This window comes from Gossypium hirsutum, chromosome D06 (genome assembly GCF_007990345.1).
Source record: "Gossypium hirsutum isolate 1008001.06 chromosome D06, Gossypium_hirsutum_v2.1, whole genome shotgun sequence".
NCBI classification, from domain to species: domain Eukaryota; kingdom Viridiplantae; phylum Streptophyta; class Magnoliopsida; order Malvales; family Malvaceae; genus Gossypium; species Gossypium hirsutum.
In genome coordinates, this window is record NC_053442.1 from 50,971,811 (window position 1) to 50,986,176 (window position 14,366).

Consider the following 14,366-nt stretch of genomic DNA (forward strand, 5'->3'; position numbering starts at 1 on the left):
AGAAGGCTAAGTTTTCAGATTATATGATATGTAAGTTTGGATAACTCTTGAAAAGAGTTATATTTAAAGCCTCTAAATAGAATTAATTGGTTGTAATTAAGTGAATACATTTTCATTTTTAGCATATTTTTAGAACATTGAATAATAAAGCTTGGATTGTGATATAATGGTCATTATTTGTTACTTTTATCACTTGGGGAAGAAATGTGTGGTTTTGTGTGAATAAAGGTGTAGGAAGAGCAAGAAGATGAAGAGGGAAAATAAGGAAAGTGAAACATTACCATGGCAATTGGTAAGATTGATTGCCAACAGAATTGCCAAGGTAATTCTGGGAAGATGACTCAGCATTCTATCCACGTCACTCTCAGCCAGCTGGACATGTACCAGAAAAACCAACTTGAAAAGAAGAATGAAAAATGTGTATTGAGGTGGGACGGATCTACCCAATAAAAGAATGAGAGAGAAGAAGAAAAAAAGGGAGCAGAATTTTTGTGAGAAAAAGACTGGTGACAGTAATCCTCTCTCTGCACAGAGAAAACTCCATTGGAGAATTTTAGAGAAAGAAAGGGTAGCAGCTACAGAGAGCAAAATACAAACATGAGAAGGAGCAGAGACATCTTTCCTGGATTCACGTATGATCTGGAAATAAAAGAGAAACAAGAGTGTGGCAAGAAATCCTGCAGTTTTGCCTTTAGTTTTCCTAATTTCTGTGATTCAAACTTCTTCAAATGTTGATGAATTATTTAAATTTGGTGTTTACTGAACTAAATCTTTTTTAAGTTGGATTTATTTGGGTGGATGTTTATAACCTTTAATGCTCATGATTTGAAATTGCCTATATCACTATTTCATTTGATTTATGCCTATTTTAAATACATGCATGCAAGCTCTAGACATAGCTAATTGTATGTTATGTTCATAGATGTATTTTTAATTCTGAAAAAGTTAAATATACTGGATCGAGAATCGTTTGATGCAAGTAAATACTCGACAGAATATTCGTAGCACTCTAAACATAGATGTTGCGAGTTGTGTAGAGAAGAACATTCATTGCAGCTATTAATCCAGAGTTCTGTAGACATACAGTAACTTAGATTTTTAGCTTAAAATCTAGATATTGAAAGAAGCAAGTTACAGTAGTAACTCTCTGAGCAGTTGACAATATTTTGCAATGACATTATTCTAATATGAACATTTCATTGTGAGATTGTGCCAGATCTTGGTTGAATGCATTACCATCAGGTACGGTGGCATCTTGAGATGAACTGTGTTAGGGATTTTTGCTTAGGTACAATCCTCCCAACATGAATTCCAAGTTGAGGAATGACATTATCTCGTTTAGGCAATTTGAAGATGATACATTATACGAAGCATGCGTGTGTTTTAAGGAATTAATTAGAAAATGCCCGATGCATGTTTTTCAGCATTGGACACAAATGAAAATGTTTTAAAATAGATTAAATGCTCATACGTAAATTGTGGTGGATGCATCTGCTAATGGGATGTTGCTTGACAAATCCTATAATGAAGAATACGAAATTCTGGAAAGAATATCAAATAATGGTTATCAATACCCCACTACTAGAGTTGGTACTGGTAAAAGAGTTACTGGAGCAATAGAACTTGATGCGATTACATCGTTAACAACTTAGGTATCATCTTTAACGAATATGATTAAAAATCTAAAAAGACCCTCAGTAGTGCAAGAGATGAAGGTTGCGAAAACTAGGATGTGTGTACTGTGGAGAATATAATGTTTTTGCTGAATGCCCATCCAATCCAACCTCTGCATATTACATGGGAAATTTTAAACATAGCAACAATAATCCCTACTCCAACTCCTACAATCCAGGGTGGAAGCAACATCAAAATTTCAACTGGAATGATTAGGGAATGGGACATGCCAGCACTATTAATAGATAGAATGCGGCTGGTGTACCACCTGGACATAGTCAACGAATGTCGCAAAAAAATGGGCAAAAAAGTTCGTCATCTTCAACATCAATTATGGAAGCTTTATTAAAGAGTATATGGCTGAGAATGATGTAATTATTTAGAGCCAGACAACTTCCATAAGAGCTCTGGAGAATCAAGTGGGACAAATTGCCACTGCATTAAGCTCCAGACAACAAAGAGCATTGTCTAGTGACACAAAAAGTTCTAGATCTCAAGGAAAATAACAATGTAAAGCCATAATACTCCAGAGTGGCACTCAGCTAGCAAGAGTTGTGAAAGATGCCTTGTCTAAGGAGGAAAGTTCTGAAGTTCCTGGAAGCACAACTTTCAAACCAGAAGTGGAATAAACTAAAAAATATGGGAGTAGACAAAAGCATATAGAAGCAAATTCATCTTGCCAAGCCAATACAAATGTCATGGCAAGGAAACCTCAACAAATGGAAAGAAGGCCACTGCCACCTTTTCCCCAATGTTTTCAAAATTCAAAACAAGATGTTCAATTCAAGAAATTTCTGGAGGTCTTGAAGCAATTATACATCAATATACCTTTGGTGGAAGCATTAGAACAAATGCCTAACTATGTGAAATTCAAGAAAGATATCTTATCCAAGAAGAGAATGTTAAGGGAGTTAGAAACTCTTGCACTTACTGAAGGATGCACAGTAATGCTAAAGAACAAACTACCACCAAAATTAAAAGATCTAGGGAGTTTCACTATACACTGTTCGATTGGAAATGATTATGTAGGCAAAGTATTATGTGATTTAGGTGCAAGTATCAATCTAATGCCTATGTCTATTTTCAGGAACCTTGGGATAGGAAAGGCAAGACCTACTACATTCACACTACAACTAGCTGATAGATCATATGTCCATCCATAAGGTAAAATTGAATATGTACTGGTAAGAGTTGACAAGTTCATCTTTCCAGCAGATTTTATTATTTTGGAATGTGAAGCAGATAAAGAGGTATCTATAATACTTGGACAACCTTTCTTAGAAACTGGTAAAACGTTGATTGATGTATAGAAATGTGAGTTAACCATGAGAATTAATGATCAACAGTTGACTTTTAATGTGTTTGATGCTTTAAAGTGTGTAGATCTAGATGAAGAATGTCATGCTGTAGAATTTGTTGACATTGTAATTCAGGAAGAATTTGCAAGACATATGCACAACAATTCTGATGCAAACTCTATCAAATTAAATGAAACAAATTAGACTGAAGAATCTGAAGAACTGATGGAAACTCAGCAATTTGAAAATGGATGCAGAAGGAGCTTGGAATCATTAGATTTATCAAGTCGCCCTTTCAACCCTCATAGCTCATCAAATAGAAGATCCACTAGTCCTGGATTTTAAGTCATTACCAGTGCATTTGAAGTACGCTTATTTGGGAGAAAATGATACACTGCCTATAGTTATTTCTATTGAGCTTACAATAGACCAGAAGATGTAATTATTGGAGGTTAGGATGGTCAACTGCAAATATCAAAGGAATTAGCCCAACAATCTACATGCACAAAATAATACTTGAAGATTGCCATGGCAAATCTATTGAACAGCAAAGGAGACTAAATCCTATCATAAAGGAAGTAGTTAAGAAGGAGATTATCAAATGGTTGGATGCTGGGATAATATACCCAATTTCTGATAGCTCTTGGGTGAGCCTTATTCAGTGTGTATCCAAGAGTTATCACAGCCCCAATTTCTGATAGCTCTTGGGTGAGCAATAATTGGTTATAATTAAGTGAATACATTTTCATTTTTAAGATATTTTTAGAACATTGCATAACAAAGCTTGGATTGTGATATAATGGTCATTATTTGTTACTTTTATCACTTAGGGAGGAAAAGTGTGGTTTTGTGTGAATAAAGGTATAGGAAGAGCAAGAAGATGAAGAGGGAAAATAAAGGAAGTGAAACATGTCGTGGAAATTGGTAAGATTGATTGCCAACAGAATTGTCATGGCAATTCTGGGAAAATGACTCAGCACTTTATCCACGTCACTCTTAACTAGCTGGACATGTACCAGAAAAACCAACTTGAAAAGAGGAATGAAAAATGTGTGCTGAGGTGGGATAGATCTACCCAATAAAATAAGGAGAGATAAGAAGAAAAAGGGGAGGAGAATTTGTGTGAGAAATAGAGTGGTGACAACAATCCTTTTTCTGCACAGAGAAAAACTCCATTGGAGAATTTTAGAGAAAGAAATGGTAGTAGCTACATAGAGCAGAATACAGACGTGAAGAAGGGGAAGAGACGTCTATCCTGGATTCACGTACGATCAGGAGATAAAACAGAAGCTGGAGTGTGGTGAGAAATCCTGCAGTTCTGCCTTTAGTTTTCCTGATTTTTTTGATTCAAACTTCTTTAAATGTTGATAAATGATTTAAATTTGGTGTTTACTTTTCCACCCATGAACTAAATCTTTTCTGAGTTGGATTTATTTGGGTGGATGTTTATCATCTTTAATGCTCATGATTTGAGATTGTCTATATCATTGTTTCATTCAATTTATACCTATTTTAAATACATGCATGCAAGCTCTAGACATAGCTGATAGTATGTTGTGCTCATAGATGTATTTTTAATTTTGAAAAGGTTAAATATACTGGATCTAGAATCGTTTGATGCAAGTGAATACTTGACAGAATATTCGTAGCACTCTAGACATAGATGTTGCGAGTTGTGCAGAGAAGAACGTTCATTGCAGTTATTAATCCAAAGTTCTGTAGACATACAATAACTTAGATTTTTAGCTTAAAATCTAGCTATCAAAAGAGGCAAGTTACAGTAGTAACTCTCTAAGAAGTTGATTAGACAATATTTTGCCATGACATTATTCTAATATGAGCATTTCACTTTAATAATTCCAAACCTATTCATTCAACAACAGAATTGCCCATGCTTTTCTCTGTAATTTTCCACTACATTTTATTTCCCATATCAATTCTCTGTTTTTAGCATTAAATTATATTAATTCATTATACCAACATCTTATTCAATTTAAGAGTATTTCCTATTATTTAGTATAGTTAAAAGGACTATAATAACTTAATCAATCTCTTACCAATTTCTAATCCTTATGGAGACGATACTTACTTATCACTTTATTACTTGAATAACATGTACACTTGCACAATTGCATTATTTATTTATACGCAACAAGTTCTTGGTGCTGTAGCTGGGGATCGACAGCATTGGAGAAAAGTTGATTTGTTATTATTCTTGTTATTTTTGTTAGAATAGTTAATTACTATTTTATTTGATTTTTTAGGTTTTGTATTAGTGCATAAGAAGAAGTATTCAAGAGGATATAGAATATTTTTTTGATCCTAAGATTGAAAGGACATTAAGGTGAAGAAGGAAAGAATTAAGAGAAATTGAGAGGATTATAAATTATCCAATCAGAGAAGATCAGACACTCCAGAATGAAAGGAATGTTGATATTCCTCGAATCTTAGATGACAGAGATAGACCCGTCAGAGAACATGTAGTGCCTACTTTGGGTAATCTAAGTCCAGGTATTGTTAGGCCATATATTCAAGCTCAACACTTTGAATTAAAACCAGTAATGTTTTAGATGCTGCAGACGGTAGCGAAGTTTAGTGGTTTACCAACTAAAGATCCCAGATTGCACTTGAGACCTTTTTTGAAGCCTATGACTCATTCAGGCAGTAGGGTGTTCCTGAAGATAACCTTAGATTAAAATTATTCCCTTATTCATTGCGAGATCGTGTCAGATCATGATTGAATGCATTACCATCAAGTACGGAGAATAGGAGAATAATTTAGGTATCAACTTAAAGAAATAGGAATAATTCAGGTACTAATTTGTGGGTTAAGCCTTTTTAAAATAGATTTAACAATTTGACCAACAATTTAACTAACGAAAGTACCAACTTAGGGAAAAAATAGTTTACATACCACTTGTGACCAAACAAAATTTTAGGTACCAAGATGGGAAAAAAGGTATATTTTAGTACCAATTTTTGGGTTGCTTATTTTAACTTCATGGTTCACGATAGTTTTTATAGCAAGTGTATGTTAATCCATTCTTTCTCTCCCCACTTTACCTACTCTCTTTCTTGTAGTGCTTTGTTTTTCCTAATTTATATTTTCTTCTTAGTTTGTAGTGTATTATACTATGATGATTTTTGTTTGTTAGATTTTAGCTATTTTGGGTTCTCATAAATAAGTAATTGGGTATCTCTATGTGTCTCGTATAATACCTTTCATGATCTCTTTTATAGTTAATATTATATATGGGTTTGTTTTGGCTTGTTGATTTACTCAATTTGAACATTATTTGGCACACACAACAGGTGTAAAAGTGAAGTGACATGTTAAATAACACTTAATTATTAAAAATGTATATGAAATTTGTTAGATAGTTCCTCCATTGTCATTTTCCTCCCTTTCCAAATCTTCAATGACGCCAATTGTTGTTTAGGTATCCTTTCTAGTCGCACGACATTTACTGTATATCATGCTTAGATCTTCAAAATATGGTAGTGTCCTTGTCTTGAATGGGGTTGCATTATTGTTTCTCTATATACATACTAAGTTATCAACAAATAAGATAAAATATAAATATAGAATTAAAATAAAATTATAATTTATGTAATTACCTTAAGGAATTCATCCCACGTTGCTTGCTCAACTGTCACCACTTTCCTTGTGGCATCCTATTCAAAGCCACTAGTTTGCTTGCCATATATCATGTCATATACAATTTACCACTCTTTCCTAAGTGTCTTTAACATATTCTCAGTGTGAGGCTTAACGTTGAAACCAGATAAGGGGAGTTTTTATTATAACATTTTTATAGCACCTGTAGATGTCCTTGTTTGAATCCACAATTAACATTGTAGCTGCATAAGTGGTACAATTCAACAAGGCAATGCATCAACATTTTGTCTTCTTTATTTGTCCAACGTCTCCTATTAGATTTGCTACTTGAACTATCACTTTCAAAATTCACCTCTTAGTTTGTCATTCATCTAATATATGTTAAAGTGGAATGATATAATATATTATAATTATTACCAAATCGCATATAATAAATAATGAAAAATACAATTAAGTTATAATAGATATCACAAGTTACCACATTTCATTCAATTAAAATAAAATGCTTAACAAAAATAATTTGCACTTCAACAACTAAAATCAGTTCAACATTTATTGAAAGATTCCTACAATTAAGTTTATTTCAATTTGTTTCATTATTTCACCTCCTTGATCAAGTAGCCCTCCACTCATTAAACATATCAATAGCAAGTTGTTGTCAAAATATGGTCCACTTATTTGTAGGCTTAATTCCAGAAAATATTGTTTCATGGGAATAATCATCTTCGACTTCCTCACTAGTTGAAGCTTCATCATCACATTCCAAATGGTTATAAGAAATTTCCTTACAAATATTGTAACAGCCCATTTTTTAGTGGTGTCAGAAATAATGGTTTCGAGGCCACCAAATCCAACGAGTAAGTTTGTAAATATTAATATTTAATATTTACTAGTCAAATATGGTTTTAAAAAGGTTTTTGGTATAGTGATTTTTATTATATAAGTGATTTATAAGTTCAAGTGGTAAGACCTTAAGGTCAAGCAGTTTTAGACTATGAGGTATTGGGACATCGTTTCTATAAATCGAGTCGTAAATATTTTTATAAATATTTACGGAGTTTCATTAAGGTGGTATCAAAGTTTTGTTGGAAAATTTTAACGTTTCAATAGTTAATTAGACCATTTTGAAACTGTTAAAGATTTTGAATGTTGTCATTGATGAATCTTGTGATTTTTTATGTTAGATGATGAATTTGGAATGTTTATTGATAATTAAAAGTATTTTGTTAAATGATTTTTGATGAATTTATCAATTAGGGACTAATTTGTTAAAATAATAAAAGTTCAATGATTTGATGTGAAATTGTTGCAAATATAGGCTGATATGGGTGCCATGAATATTTGACTGTTATAAATTGGCATTAAAAATGGTTAATTTGCATGTTTTGGGCTCAGGGACTAAATTGAATAAAAGTAAAAATTTTAATGGTAAGTTTGTAAAAATGTCAAAATGACTAAAATGCATAAAATACATTATTTTACTATCTATATTAATAGTTTGAATGAAATTATTAATTTAGATCAAGATCGAGTGGGAAATTAAGGAGAATGGAAAATTACCAAAATGCTCACATACTTTGGCATTTCTGCAATTTAGCCAAGTAAGTTCGTATGAACTGTATTCTATATAATTTTGATTAAATTGAATGTTAATATGTGATTATATTGTGAGTAAATCAATATATATATGTTAGTATGCAATTTATCTTGTAATGAAACAATAGAAAGCCAACGATGTTTCGACGACTACCGAGCCCCGTTTGATCCTTAGGAATTCGTAGGATACAAATGACATGTCATTAGGGTTTACATGATTCGGGTGCTGGTTTTGAACGTCCTACCGATGGCTGAGGTCTGGCATGTGCTGCTGATACTCCACAACTTGTGTAAGCAGCATCGTGTAGCTAAGTTTCAACCCACAGCTCGTGTGAGCAGGCCCATTTTCACAGCTTGTGTGAGTATATATGTGCAGGAATTGACTGATTACAGGTATATGAGTTAGCTCACTTTGTGTGAGCTATCTCGAGTATCCAACGGAATTCTAAACAGTTCAACGGGCATGAATTGGAAAGGAAACGGTAAATGTTCAATACGAACAAATACATGTATATATGAAATACATTGAAATGATGAGATATATGGTAAGCATGTTATGTTGTGAAGGATGTTATATCAAATTGAATCATATTCAAGTATAATGGTTATCCATGTTTAATTCAAATGAAATATGTTCAAGTATGCTAACATGTGTGGTTGTTTGATGCTTAGGCATGTGTCAAGCTATTGGTTGGATTGTATTATGTTTACTTATAAAGTTATGCATTGAAATGGTAAGTGCCCAAATGGAAATATGCTTGTGTTCATGAAAGAGTGGTAAGGTTTGAATTATGTAATTTCTTATGAAATGGTTTATCATGTGGTTAATTCCAAAATAGCTATGTTTAAGTGCACTAGCTTGTAGCAATGGTTGATGATATGCTTATGTCTTGTGTGTTATGCATATGAAACGGGTGTGGAAAGGTAATGAAATAGTAAGTTTATACTTGAAGTGTAAATTGATGAAAAAGGAAATGATGAGTTGAATTGATGCTGTTATTTAAGCTAAAGAAAGTAAATGCAATGAAAGTAATAAAGTGCAAATGAAAATAAGAAAATTTGAAAGGGTTTAAGTTTTATAAAATCCTACTATGTTAGGGATGATATGTATATGTGATGCTGTGGATTTATTCACTTTGTGAGTTGTTAATATGGTTTCATGAATCTTGCAGTATTGATATAGGATTATTCTTGATATGTATAAATTTCATATTTGAAATGGATTGATATGAATAAAGTTTATATGAGCTTACTAAGCATTCATTGCTTACACGGTTGTTTTTTCTTTACTTTTCAGATTATTGGAAGCTCGATCTGGTTGGAATCTAGTCGGAGATCCATCACACTATCCATCGATTTTATCGATATATTTCTATGCTTTGGTCGCAGTTATAATGACATGTATAGGTGGACTATGTCTAATGTGTAATTGATGAGTTTGATATATATATGTCATTTTGGTTTATGATTATGGCATGAACTGTTGCCTTGGATTTGAGGTACTTAAGGTACTATTGATAGCTTGTTGGTTGTGTTAATATGGTCAAACTGGTGTATGTTTTGAAATGACCAAAATTGGTATGATTGTTATGTATCAATTATGTTATGTTTTTTCATGAAAACAAGTTAGGTGATAACTATTTAAATATGCACATGTATTGGTGTTTTGGTTGATATTATAGCCATTATGTTTTGGCTTGTAATTATGGTATTTTGAGTGATTGAAATGGTTGTTAGGTTGATATATATATATATGTGGCCTTATGATTGTTGATTTTGTAGTCTTTATGATGCTTAAATAATAGAAGTTGAAATGGTATTTAAAATGTATGTAATGGTATGTTCTTTGACATGGTTAAATGTGGTCACTTTTGGTATATGGAATATAGTTGACATAGATGGCTAATGGTGCTAAATGTTAAATGGTCAATTTGGTAGTATGAGTGTGGATTTGATATGTGAACAAAATGGTAAGTTTTGGCTAAACTATGCATATGGTTATACATGTTTTAATTATTGTGATTCAAGTGCCTTTTGGGCATATTGGTTGTATGAACAAATAATTTATTTGGATAGCTTGTTGTTGCATAGTTTGGTGCACTTTGGAATGCTTGATTATATGTGGAAAATTGGTTGTAGGTGTATGCATGATTGGGTGAGAAAATTGGCTTGGAAATGGCCTATTTTTCATCCACACAGCCAGAGACATGGGTGTGTGTCTCAGCCATGTATCCTTTGTAGTTTTTTTAAAGCTTGCATTTCGAGAGTTACACGGCCTGGCACACGGACGTGTGGCTTGGCCTTGTAACCCAAGTCAAGGAGTTACACCGGCATGGGCACGGGCTGGGACATGGTTATGTGTCCCTATTTCGAATGCCCACACGGCCTAAGACACAAGCGTGTGTCTCAGCCATGTGACCCCTGCAATTTGAAAATTTTCCTCTTTTTCTAAAAAATTCTATATGTTTCCAATTTAGTCCCGACTTATTTCTCATATGTTTTTAGGGTCTTGAGGGCTCGTATAAGGGACAATATGTATGTCATTAATTGGTTTTGCTATGATTGATGTTGTGAATTAAAATGTTTAAAATTTTGTTAGTTTTGAAATGTAAACTCTAGTAATGCTTTGTAACCCTATTCCGGCAACGGATACGGGTTAAAGGTGTTACATTTATAATTGTGTGCCAAGTAACGTGCAAGAATAATTCGATTTTGTATCCTAATGGTTATAGAAAGAATGACTCCTAAGATACCCCACCTCATCTTTAAAATACCAAAACACCTTTCAATAACATTTCTTATGGAAGCATGCTTTATGTTGAAAAACTCTTTAGGGGTGATGGGCTCATAACCACGTTTTCACTCATTTAAGTGATATCTTTGCCCTCTAAAGGGTGCTAGAAGCCCTTCTGAAGTGTGTAACTTACATCAACAAGGTAATAGCAACCTAGTAAATTTTATAACAAATATTCTAAAATTTACTTTGTTAAACAAAAAAAACAACTTAAACAGTTTGAAATGCCTAGTAGGAAGCCTAAATATTATCATAACCTAAAGAAACATATCGGTAGGCACTTTTAGGCCATTCGTCCTACTCAAAGCATCTTAAAGAACTCTTCCATCCATTAATGACCCTTCCCAACCATGTAACATGTATGTCAATTACATTTTAGAGGCATGTTGAATATCAACACCAACTTATTGGAAAATAAGTGTAAAGCGTTTTCTTAGTAGGGAATGAATCCCACATTGCCTAGGACCAAAAGACAAAGGGATTATAAGTTTATATAAAACTCATATTTCGCATTGCTTAGAAAAACTAGGGTAGTAGGACCTTCGGTCTATATAAAGACCTATGTTATAAGTGTTATTTGCACCAAACCAAATATTGAATCTTCTATTTGGTTCTTTAAATTACTTCTTTAATATTTCTTATTTTGGAGTTTTATGAAGTGTAGCTAAATTTTAGTTTAGTGGTGTCGTGGGCATAGGTGTTCTACAGAACATTAATGGATACCTCATTTTTCCTTGTACAGTACCTAGTTTCTTTTCAAGTGGCACTCGTACTTTGATGTGAGTTCCATCTAATGCCCTAATACAATTTTAATATCACATAATCACAACGCTTAAATTACCTAACTAGTATTAGTAATATGTATATCAAATCTATAACATTATTTTTAATTAATTATCTTGAACCATTTCCACTTGTCATTAGTTGAATCACTGTGAATACATTCAGTCTTTCTAAATAGCAAGTGTTGTACTTTAATAATACAAATAAAGACTTTATTGAAATACCTACTCACTGTTTCACCTGACCTTTAATGTGTATCACTACAAGTTTTATTCTTAATATGATAAACAAGTATCAAAAGGAAAGTTGCAACTTACTCATCAATTAACAAGGGTTTTGTGTCTTTCAACTGTAACACCCAAATGGTTGAACGACCAACCCTTTTTAAAGTTCAACTTCTAAAGTAAGTATTCATAATTTAATAATCAATTAACAATTTCATAGGGTTTCGTTGTTAATGCATAATATATGGAACAACTTTCTGATAAAATTCATCTCTTATAATAATATATCCAACAATTTAAGATAGTCTAATTACAATTTGAACTTGATTTGAAAAGTTTCAATACAAGCACAAAATAGACATTTAAACTCTGTGATGCCTTGACATTTACACGTTACAAAACAAAAGATGTCATGCGCACACAAAGCTTGGAGCTTCTGGCTTAGTTCATTAACTCTCCTCGAACTACAGTTTAGTATTACTTGAAATGAAGAAAAGAAACATGGTAAGTTCATGAGGAACTTAGTGAGCTCTAAAATTATAAGTTACTTCATTTTTTTATAGATTCACCAAGATTCTTTCATAGCTTATACTTGTGAGACCATTTTTTTTACAACTTGTATTTGAGCACAAACCACAAAGTGGCGCAATACAATATGCATGAGAACTCCTCCTTTTAAAGATCATAAGGCATATAGTTTCTTCATATAGAATTGTTGCATAAAATCTTAATATAATCCACCAAAAGAAGAGAGAGAGAGAAAGAGAGTCATTTCAGATTAACTTGAAGGACAATCCTACAGACATTTTAATGCAGACTCATAAGAAGATTCATGGGTACAGCGGCTCATACATATGTATTCGTAGAAGAAGATTCGCAATATGGCGGACTCAATCATGGGTACCCATATAAGTAGATTCAAGAATGTAGCAGCCCATTCATGCGAAATCATAGAAGGAAATTCAAAGTTAAAACATATTTAAATATGCAAATTCATAAAAGAACTTCGCAATTATAGTAAATTTATACAAGCGGACTTTGTAGCAGACTTCATTTGGCGAAATCTCACTTTTAACTTTGACATAAAACTTAGTTTTTATCGAATAAGTTTAGCAGACCTTCATATCTTTCATATGCCATGGTCAGGGACTTGCTTACACATAGAAGGCTTAAAGCCTTAGACTCTATAAAATCTCATACATACATAGAACCCACATTAGGTTATCATATTCATTTGCACATATATCTCCATACATATACATTCTCCGTACTATCCATCCAAACTTCTGCAAAGCTAGATCACACGTGGCACAGAGTGCGCAATGTAACATTTCTTCATCTTTCATCCGCCAAAACAACCCTCCATACTTCTCATATCCTTCATATTTATAACAGGCATATAGAAACATTCAACTATTCATTTCATTGATGATACATCATATCATACCAAACATAACATCTAGCAGATCATTGCAAAGATAACTTTATCAATAATTATTTTCCCAATAAAAGTTTATCAAACAGTGATTTGGAAAGTATAATCAAACATGCAATTGTAAATCCAAACTTTATATAGATCATCCGCAATAATGCAACTCATCATCAGCAGAACATGAAGACAACCACAACATGGAAACACAATAATGATGAATATATAAGAAACCACCAAAAGTTTGAGTTTAGAAACTCGCCAGGAAAATACCTGGGTTGACACAGCTTACACTTACATAGACTTCCCTTTATCACTTGAATCTCCTCTTACTTGGTTGGCTAAATATAACAAGTATATAAAGATCAAAACGAAAATATACATGTATAACAAATCTTAATCCATATGCATGTAGAAGAATTATAGTTGTTAACTGTGACTTTAACATCACAATTCAAAATGAATTATACAGAAATTCCCAGACCTTCCTTCCTTTTTCTTAAATCAAAAGGTACATAAGAGTTAGAAAGATTATCGGCTTGCTAAGTTCTCAAATGTTTATGCTAACACCTTAAATTCTTCCTTACATGCAACCCGTTTCTTAATTTCCTTTCTTACAAAATGAAACAGAGAAGAAGAAGATAGAATAACGATAGAAAAAAATGAATATCAGCATGAAGAACCCTTCCTATATATAGTCTTTCTACCACTGCTTCCTTTAATCCCAAGACGGTCAGTCTTATAATACCCTAAATCATAATGTTTCCTACTAATAAAGATTCTTAGTTCTAATTTGACAGAACTAAATTCAAAGTCTAGCTATTTACCCAACCAGCCTACAAGGTTCACATAATTACACTAGAACCTGCTAAAACAGAAAATTCTCTAATTAAGTACTCAGAATTTCAATTATGTAAAACCTTTAATATTTCCAAGTGTGACATCAAAC

The 14,366-nt window shown here is 32.7% G+C and overlaps 1 non-coding gene across 1 annotated transcript; it reads right to left on the bottom strand.

Annotated features, from left to right (window-relative positions):
• Positions 1-1,313: 1,313 nt before the first annotated feature.
• LOC121218962 (small nucleolar RNA R71) lies at positions 1,314-1,420 on the bottom strand. Its single transcript, XR_005915444.1, has one exon. It is a non-coding gene; the product is annotated as a small nucleolar RNA R71 (small nucleolar RNA).
• Positions 1,421-14,366: the final 12,946 nt, after the last annotated feature.